Here is a 9,438-nt window from a genome sequence, read left to right on the forward strand (position 1 = left end):
CATGTGCAAAGGACACCGAGAAAGAAAGCGTGAAGACACAGGCTTGATCTTGTTTATTGTCTGTTCTCAGCAGCTCCTGAGAATGGGGAAATCACTTTTTTTTTTAAAGCTATTACGAAGCGTAGCTATTTAAAACTTTGTTCTAGTTAATGGAGTAGTGAATTCCCCCTCCCACTATGACTGCTTATAAAGACATGTGACCTATTAGATATGCCCGTGTTCTAACAGCAATAACTATCAAGACTATTTTAACCTAAGAAGAATTGGGTGTCAGGATAAGGGCGCGGGAGTCAGGGTGATATGAAAGGGCAATGTCTGGCATCTCTGGGTATTCTGTACAATTTACTTTGTTGCTGTGATTATAAGCTGTTCTGGCAAAAAAGCAGTAATAAATCATTTAACAATTCAAGATTTTCCAATGTGGCTTAAGGAGCATTATAATGAGATTTTAAAGACTTGTGTTTTTCAGTTGTACATGACCTCTTTTTTTAAACAATAAAACTGTGATTGTAAATTATTCATTTGCATTTTCACATGGGATATGCCATATTCCTTCATGAATGCAAGTGGCCTGATTACATCTTGACCATCAAATTCCACATTTTCCTAGGCATTTTTCATCTGCACTCACTCCCAGGAGGATGTATGAATTTCCAGTATGTTTCACCCAGCGCCTGATATCATAGGACATTGCGGTTGCCAACCATGGAGCCTGAAAGACACAGCTGATAGAAGGTTCCATTGTTATGGTTATGTGCAAGGGGCTTAGCTCAGGAAAAACAATTGGGGTATTGTGGCCCCACATCTGACCCTCCCCCCTTTTTAGTTATGGAAAAAAATAGAGTCAGTCATCTCAACAGAATCACTTTTCTCCCCTCCCCCTTTTCACTGGATCCTGCCAGGACTTCTCTGCTGGTCTCAGGAAGTGCAGGAAGTACGCAGGGATTGGGCAGGTTGTAGAGCAAAAGGGGACAGGAATACACATTGTTGCCTTGCCCCCCGGAGCTTGTATAGAAAAGGCAATACTGCCTTGCAGTATGGGGCCTTTTAAGGAGGGTCCCGTAGGCAGCTGCAGCCAGGGGAGAACCTGGTAGTGCAGTTCCAACAGAGCCACGTTTCCACCGACTGAGACGAGACCATGGCCTCTGGTGCATCCGCAGGCCTGTCTGATTTGGAGGGGGGGTCACATGGCCTATTCTACGCAAAGGAGTAAACCCCACCCCAAGATGGACTGATCAGGCAGAAGCCTGGTCCACTTTTGGATGCCACCAACTAGACTGCAGGGGGCAGACCCCAGAATCTACCCAGAGGCCCGGGATATGCTCAAGCTCATCCGTACAGGATCTGACCCTGGAACAGCAGCTTTCAGTCAGACTCCAGCACCCCTGCTCAGGACAGGAGACACTAACAGGTGTCTGAAACGACTGAATTTTTTTCATATAATTCTATCAGAAGAGGCATGGCAGGATGTGCTCACCTACAGCCTGAAAAATGTTTGAAAAAGTAACACGTGTATTTTGCTTTACTCTAATTTATGAGTATTTGAGTGTTTACTTGGTATAAAACTTGACAACTTGTTACTGATCTCCTTGGGTGCCGATATAAGTTATGATCTGAGGTGTAATAGGGTCCAGGCCTTACAAATATTCTTAAGGCCAAATGATTTTTCATATTGCAGTACCACCTAGAGGCCCTGACCAACAAAAGAGGTGGTCTCTGCCCTCAGAGTTTACAATCTAAGTATGAGACTGTGACATACCAGGGTACAATCCAGACCAGTGGGGTGGGGGTGGAGGTGGTTTGGTAGCCCCTGCCCTTACAATGCCTTGCTGAATTAGCTCCCACCTGGGCCGCTCACAAACAGCCTTTCAGCATGAGTGCCACACCTTGAGTGTCTGTGTGTAACTGCAGCTTGCCAGCCACTCCTGAGTTACATTCTGACTCTCACCAGTCTCGGTTATACTGCAGCGTGACCCCAACACACCCCAAGTATTAGATTTCCCCCCAGAAATGTATGTCCTGTACTGCCCAGTCCTCTCCTAGAAAATACAAGTTACATTAAATCTGTTATTCCCTTTAATAGAATAATATGCACAAAACTTGCCATTCCAAATGGAGTTTCCCAGACACTTCAATTTAAACACACTGGATTAGTTAAAACAAGTTTATTAACTTCAAAGAGATTTTACGAGAGTGCATGTAATGAGGCATAAAAGTCAGAAATGGTTAGAAGAAAAATAAAGATAAGACGTTTATTAACACATAACTTAAACTATATCACATTCAAGCAAAATTTCTCACCAGATGCTTTCTGCAGTCTGATTCACCCAACCCCATAGGTGAGGGGTCCTTCTCCAGAGTCCAATGCTTTCTTCCTTGGTCACTTCAGGCGCAGTGAATGCGATGGGCAGGGAGAGAGAGAGGGGGGCCTTGGGGTGTTTGTCCCTCCATTTTATAGTTTCAGTCCCTCTCCTGAAAAACATTCCCAGCTGGACACCAGGAGACAAAGAATCTATATGGAAGAATGTTCCCTGCTGCTTTTCCCCCTCACCGGTTTGCGCTTTGTTTCCCTTTCTGCTTGATGACTCTGTTTACTGCTTAAATGCAAATTAAGCAGAGTGCACTTTTTTTTGTTTAGGGCAGACCTGTTTGCCAACCTCAGGTTGGACAGGGCTCTGGGATTTAGAACATGCATTGTTAACACCATACAGTGGAATCTTATAACTCACATACAGTGTTGCCACAAACATATTTTACCAAGACAATAATGATCAGAAAATTATGAGTTTTCAAACAATACCTTACAAGGCATACTCTATACAAAAATTATTACAATAATGTGTGAATACAGGGGTACATTCTGTCAGAGACAAGAGACAACAGGTGGATAAAGGCAGATGGGGGACCACAATAACAATGAAACATCATTTGTCAGCATAAGCCGTGTGTGCAGTGTGCACAGCCCACTGGCAGCCTGACCATTGTCTTACGGCACGCTAGTGCGTTCACCAGGTAAAAGACAACGTTGTGTGTGGGAAAGCTGGAGTTGATATATAGTCTATGAGTTACCTTAGGGGAGAGAAAGTACATATCCGGGAGGAAGAATTTTTATTGTTCTGTAAGACGGACAGGCCAATATAATTCACAAGTAAGAGAATGCTACATTTAAAGGAACTTGTGAAGGGTATGGTGACAGACAGTGACAAGATTAGGACTGGTCTGTGTAGGGAAAGAGCCAAAAAGAACTTCCTGCATGGAAAGCATATTTAGGAATAATACTAAATTTAAGTAGAGAGACTTGAATCAATTCAGATTATTTACAGACCAGATCCAGATGGGAAGGTGTGTGAATCTACGATCATAATATCCAAACCCCGAGCAAAGGATATTAGAGAGATAGGTGGAACGTGGTCCCACATCTGGTCTATAGGCAAAATTCCACAGCAGATCATCTCTGCCTTTGTAGAGATGAAGGATGGCATCACCAGACCAGGACAATCGCAGAGACACAGGCCAGGCTCCCCATACAGAGTCTACAAGGAAAAGAAAAGCAGAGGTCACCGAGCATCCGATGTATGTTCCAAGCGAGGAAAGGGAACGAGAGGCAGAAAAATCACAGTAAAGTTGGGTGTGGGTGGGGTGAGAGAAAAAAAACGTTAGTGCAGGGGAAGATTCACCAAGCAGAAACTCCACAACACTACAGTGTGGCATGGAGATGGCCAGCTGGAGCCTACACTTTGCTCAGCATGAAGGTGGCAGCTGAAGGAAGAACAGAAAGTCACAAGAACCCAGTTTTGTACCAGTGTCTCCCAGGGACAAAGAAGTGTGACAGCTCTGAAGGCTTTTCCTTGCAGTCTGAAAAGATTCTATCATCCCAAGTGGGGGCAAAGCAGAACAGTCAAGGACGATACTCTTCCTGCTCTTTATGCTACGGAAGGTGCTTCTTGACCTCTAGGAATCTAAAGTAGTACCTACTTCTGCCTGAGGACCCCCCCGCGCCACCCCAACGCCCCCTCCCCGATCCCAGACCCCCCCCGTGCCGCCACCCAACGCCCCCTCCCCGATCCCAGACGCCCCCCGTGCCGCCCCCAATGCCCCCTCCCCCATCCCAGACCCCCCCGCGCCACCCAACGCCCCCTCCCCGATCCCAGACCCCCCCGTGCCGCCCCCCAACGCCCCCTCCCCGATCCCAGACCCCCCCGTGCCGCCCCCCAACGCCCCCTCCCCCATCCCAGACGCCCCCGTGCCGCCCCCCAACGCCCCCTCCCCCACCCCAGACTCCCCCGTGCCGACCCCAACGCCCCCGCCCCCATCCCAGACGCCCCCCGCCCCCATCCAGACGCCCCCGTGCCGCCCCCCAACGCCCCCTCCCCCACCCCAGACTCCCCCGTGCCGCCCCCCAACGCCCCCGCCCCCATCCCAGACGCCCCCGTGCTGCCCCCCAACGCCCCCGCCCCCATCCCAGACGCCCCCGTGCCGCCCCCCAATGCCCCCTCCCCCACCCCAGACCCCCCCGCGCCACCCAACGCCCCCTCCCCGATCCCAGACCCCCCCGTGCCGCCCCCCAACGCCCCCTCCCCCATCCCAGACCCCCCGTGCCGCCCCCCAATGCCCCCTCCCCGATCCCAGATGCCCCCGTGCCGCCCCCATGCCCCCTCCCCCACCCCAGACCCCCCCGTGCCACCCCAACACCCCCTCCTCGATCCCAGACCCCCCCGTGCCGCCCCCAACGCCCCCTCCCCGATCCCAGACGCCCCCGTGCTGCCCCCAATGCCCCCTCCCCCACCCCAGACCCCCCCGCGCCACCCCAACGCCCCCCTCCCCGATCCCAGACCCCCCCGTGCTGCCCCCCAACGCCCCTCCCCCACCCCAGACTCCCCCGTGCCGCCCCCCAACGCCCCCTCCCCCACCCCAGACTCCCCCGTGCCGCCCCCCAATGCCCCCTCCCCCACCCCAGACCCCCCCGCGCCACCCCAACGCCCCCTCCCCGATCCCAGACCCCCCCGTGCCCGCCCCCCAACGCCCCCTCCCCCATCCCAGACTCCCCTGTGCCGCCCCCCAATGCCCCCTCCCCCACCCCAGACCCCCCCGCGCCACCCCAACGCCCCCTCCCCGATCCCAGACCCCCCCGTGCCGCCCCCCAACGCCCCCCCCCCAGACTCCCCCATGCCGCCCCAACGCCCCCTCCCCCATCCCAGACCCCCCGTGCCGCCCCCAACGCCCCCTCCCCGATCCCAGACGCCCCCGTGCCGCCCCCAATGCCCCCTCCCCCACCCCAGACCCCCCCGCGCCACCCCAACGCCCCCTCCCCGATCCCAGACCCCCCCATGCTGCCCCCCAACGCCCCCTCCCCCATCCCAGACGCCCCCGTGCCGCCCCCCAACGCCCCCTCCCCCCACCCCAGACTCCCCCGTGCCGCCCCAACGCCCCCTCCCCCATCCCAGACCCCCCGTGCCGCCCCCAACGCCCCCTCCCCGATCCCAGATGCCCCCGTGCCGCCCCAATGCCCCCTCCCCCCACCCCAGACCCCCCGCGCCACCCCAACGCCCCCCTCCTCGATCCCAGACCCCCCCGTGCCGCCCCCAACGCCCCCCTCCCCGATCCCAGACGCCCCCGTGCTGCCCCCAATGCCCCCTCCCCCACCCCAGACCCCCCCGCGCCCCCCCAACGCCCCCTCCCCCATCCCAGACGCCCCCGTGTCGCCCCCCAACGCCCCTCCCCCACCCCAGCCCCACGTGCCGCCCCCCAACGCCCCCTCCCCCACCCCAGACTCCCCGTGCCGCCCCCCAATGCCCCCTCCCCCACCCCAGACCCCCCCGCGCCACCCCAACGCCCCCTCCCCGATCCCAGACCCCCCCGTGCCGCCCCCCAACGCCCCCTCCCCCATCGCAGACGCCCCCGTGCCGCCCCCCAACGCCCCCTCCCCCATCCCAGACGCCCCCGTGCCGCCCCCAACGCCCCCTCCCCCACCCCAGACTCCCCCGTGCCGCCCCCAATGCCCCCTCCCCCACCCCAGACCCCCCCGCGCCACCCCAACGCCCCCTCCCCGATCCCAGACCCCCCCGCGCCGCCCCCCAATGCCCCCTCCCCATCCCAGACCCCCCCGTGCCGCCCCCCAATGCCCCCTCCCCCATCCCAGACCCCCCGTGCCGCCCCCAACGCCCCCTCCCCGATCCAGATGCCCCCGTGCCGCCCCAATGCCCCCTCCCCCACCCCAGACCCCCCCGCGCCACCCCAACGCCCCCTCCTCGATCCCAGACCCCCCCGTGCCGCCCCCAACGCCCCCTCCCCGATCCCAGACGCCCCCGTGCTGCCCCCAATGCCCCCTCCCCCACCCCAGACCCCCCCGCGCCACCCAACGCCCCCTCCCCCATCCCAGACGCCCCGTGTCGCCCCCCCAACGCGCCTCCCCCACCCCAGCCCCACGTGCCGCCCCCCAACGCCCCCTCCCCCCCCAGGCTCCCCCGTGCCGCCCCCCAATGCCCCCTCCCCCACCCCAGACCCCCCCGCGCCACCCCAACGCCCCCTCCCCCATCCCAGACGCCCCGTGTCGCCCCCCCAACGCGCCTCCCCCACCCCAGCCCCACGTGCCGCCCCCCAACGCCCCCTCCCCCACCCCAGGCTCCCCCGTGCCGCCCCCCAATGCCCCCTCCCCCACCCCAGACCCCCCCGCGCCACCCCAACGCCCCCCTCCCCGATCCCAGACCCCCCCGTGCCGCCCCCCAACGCCCCCTCCCCCACCCCAGACCCCCCCACGCCACCCCAACGCCCCCTCCCCGATCCCAGACCCCCCCATGCCGCCCCCCAACGCCCCTCCCCCCTCCCAGACCCCCCCGTGCCGCCCCAACGCCCCCTCCCCCATCCCAGACGCCCCCGTGTCGCCACCCCAACGCCCCTCCCCCACCCCAGCCCCACGTGCCGCCCCCCAACGCCCCCTCCCCCATCCCAGACGCCCCCGTGCCGCCCCCCAACGCCCCCTCCCCCACCCCAGACTCCCCCGTGCCGCCCCCCAACGCCCCCGCCCCCATCCCAGACCCCCCCGTGCCGCCCCCCAATGCCCCCTCCCCCACCCCAGACCCCCCCGTGCCACCCCAACACCCCCTCCTCGATCCCAGACCCCCCCGTGCCGCCCCAACGCCCCCTCCCCGATCCCAGACGCCCCCCGTGCTGCCCCCAATGCCCCTCCCCCACCCCAGACCCCCCCGCGCCACCCCAACGCCCCCTCCCCGATCCCAGACCCCCCCGTGCTGCCCCCCAACGCCCCCTCCCCCATCCCAGACGCCCCCGTGCCGCCCCCCAACGCCCCCTCCCCCACCCCAGACTCCCCCGTGCCGCCCCCCCAATGCCCCCTCCCCCACCCCAGACCCCCCCGCGCCACCCCAACGCCCCCTCCCCGATCCCAGACCCCCCGTGCCGCCCCCCAACGCCCCCTCCCCCATCCCAGACTCCCCTGTGCCGCCCCCCAATGCCCCCTCCCCCACCCCAGACCCCCCCGCGCCACCCCAACGCCCCCTCCCCGATCCCAGACCCCCCCGTGCCGCCCCCCAACGCCCCCCCCCAGACTCCCCCATGCCGCCCCAACGCCCCTCCCCCATCCCAGACCCCCGTGCCGCCCCCAACGCCCCCTCCCCGATCCCAGACGCCCCCGTGCCGCCCCCAATGCCCCCTCCCCCACCCCAGACCCCCCCGCGCCACCCCAACGCCCCCTCCCCGATCCCAGACCCCCCATGCTGCCCCCCAACGCCCCCTCCCCCATCCCAGACGCCCCCGTGCCGCCCCCCAACGCCCCCTCCCCCACCCCAGACTCCCCCGTGCCGCCCCAACGCCCCCTCCCCCATCCCAGACCCCCCGTGCCGCCCCCAACGCCCCCTCCCCGATCCCAGATGCCCCCGTGCCGCCCCAATGCCCCCTCCCCCACCCCAGACCCCCCGCGCCACCCCCAACGCCCCCTCCTCGATCCCAGACCCCCCCGTGCCGCCCCCAACGCCCCCTCCCCGATCCCAGACGCCCCCGTGCTGCCCCCAATGCCCCCTCCCCCACCCCAGACCCCCCCGCGCCCCCCCAACGCCCCCTCCCCCATCCCAGACGCCCCCGTGTCGCCCCCCCAACGCCCCTCCCCCACCCCAGCCCCACGTGCCGCCCCCCAACGCCCCCTCCCCCACCCGACTCCCCCGTGCCGCCCCCCAATGCCCCCTCCCCCACCCCAGACCCCCCCGCGCCACCCCAACGCCCCCTCCCCGATCCCAGACCCCCCCGTGCCGCCCCCAACGCCCCCTCCCCCATCGCAGACGCCCCCCGTGCCGCCCCCAACGCCCCCTCCCCCATCCCAGACGCCCCCGTGCCGCCCCCAATGCCCCCTCCCCCACCCCAGACCCCCCCGCGCCACCCCAACGCCCCCTCCCCGATCCCAGACCCCCCCGTGCCGCCCCCCAACGCCCCCTCCCCCATCCCAGACCCCCCCGTGCCGCCCCCCAATGCCCCCTCCCCCATCCCAGACCCCCCGTGCCGCCCCCAACGCCCCCTCCCCGATCCCAGATGCCCCCGTGCCGCCCCAATGCCCCCTCCCCCACCCCAGACCCCCCCGCGCCACCCCAACGCCCCCTCCTCGATCCCAGACCCCCCCGTGCCGCCCCAACGCCCCCTCCCCGATCCCAGGACGCCCCCGTGCTGCCCCCAATGCCCCCTCCCCCACCCCAGACCCCCCCGCGCCACCCCAACGCCCCCTCCCCCATCCCAGACGCCCCCGTGTCGCCCCCCCAACGCGCCTCCCCCACCCCAGCCCCACGTGCCGCCCCCCAACGCCCCCTCCCCCACCCCAGACTCCCCCGTGCCGCCCAATGCCCCCTCCCCCACCCCAGACCCCCCCGCGCCACCCCAACGCCCCCTCCCCGATCCCAGACCCCCCCGTGCCGCCCCCCAACGCCCCCTCCCCCACCCCAGACCCCCCCACGCCACCCCAACGCCCCCTCCCCGATCCCAGACCCCCCCGTGCCGCCCCCCAACGCCCCCTCCCCCCTCCCAGACCCCCCCGTGCCGCCCCAACGCCCCCTCCCCCATCCCAGACGCCCCCGTGTCGCCCCCCCAACGCCCCTCCCCCACCCCAGCCCCACGTGCCGCCCCCAACGCCCCCTCCCCCATCCCAGACGCCCCCGTGCCGCCCCCCAACGCCCCCTCCCCCACCCCAGACTCCCCCGTGCCGCCCCCAACGCCCCCGCCCCCATCCCAGACCCCCCCGTGCCGCCCCCCAATGCCCCTCCCCCACCCCAGACCCCCCCGCGCCACCCCAACGCCCCCTCCCCGATCCCAGACCCCCCCGTGCCGCCCCCAACGCCCCCTCCCCGATCCCAGACGCCCCCGTGCCGCCCCCCAACGCCCCCTCGGAGCCCCGCGCGGGGGGCGGGGGGTGTTTCCGGCACCTCCCACTCTGAGATAGCGCGT

Source organism: Lepidochelys kempii, chromosome 9 (genome assembly GCF_965140265.1).
Source record: "Lepidochelys kempii isolate rLepKem1 chromosome 9, rLepKem1.hap2, whole genome shotgun sequence".
NCBI classification, from domain to species: domain Eukaryota; kingdom Metazoa; phylum Chordata; order Testudines; family Cheloniidae; genus Lepidochelys; species Lepidochelys kempii.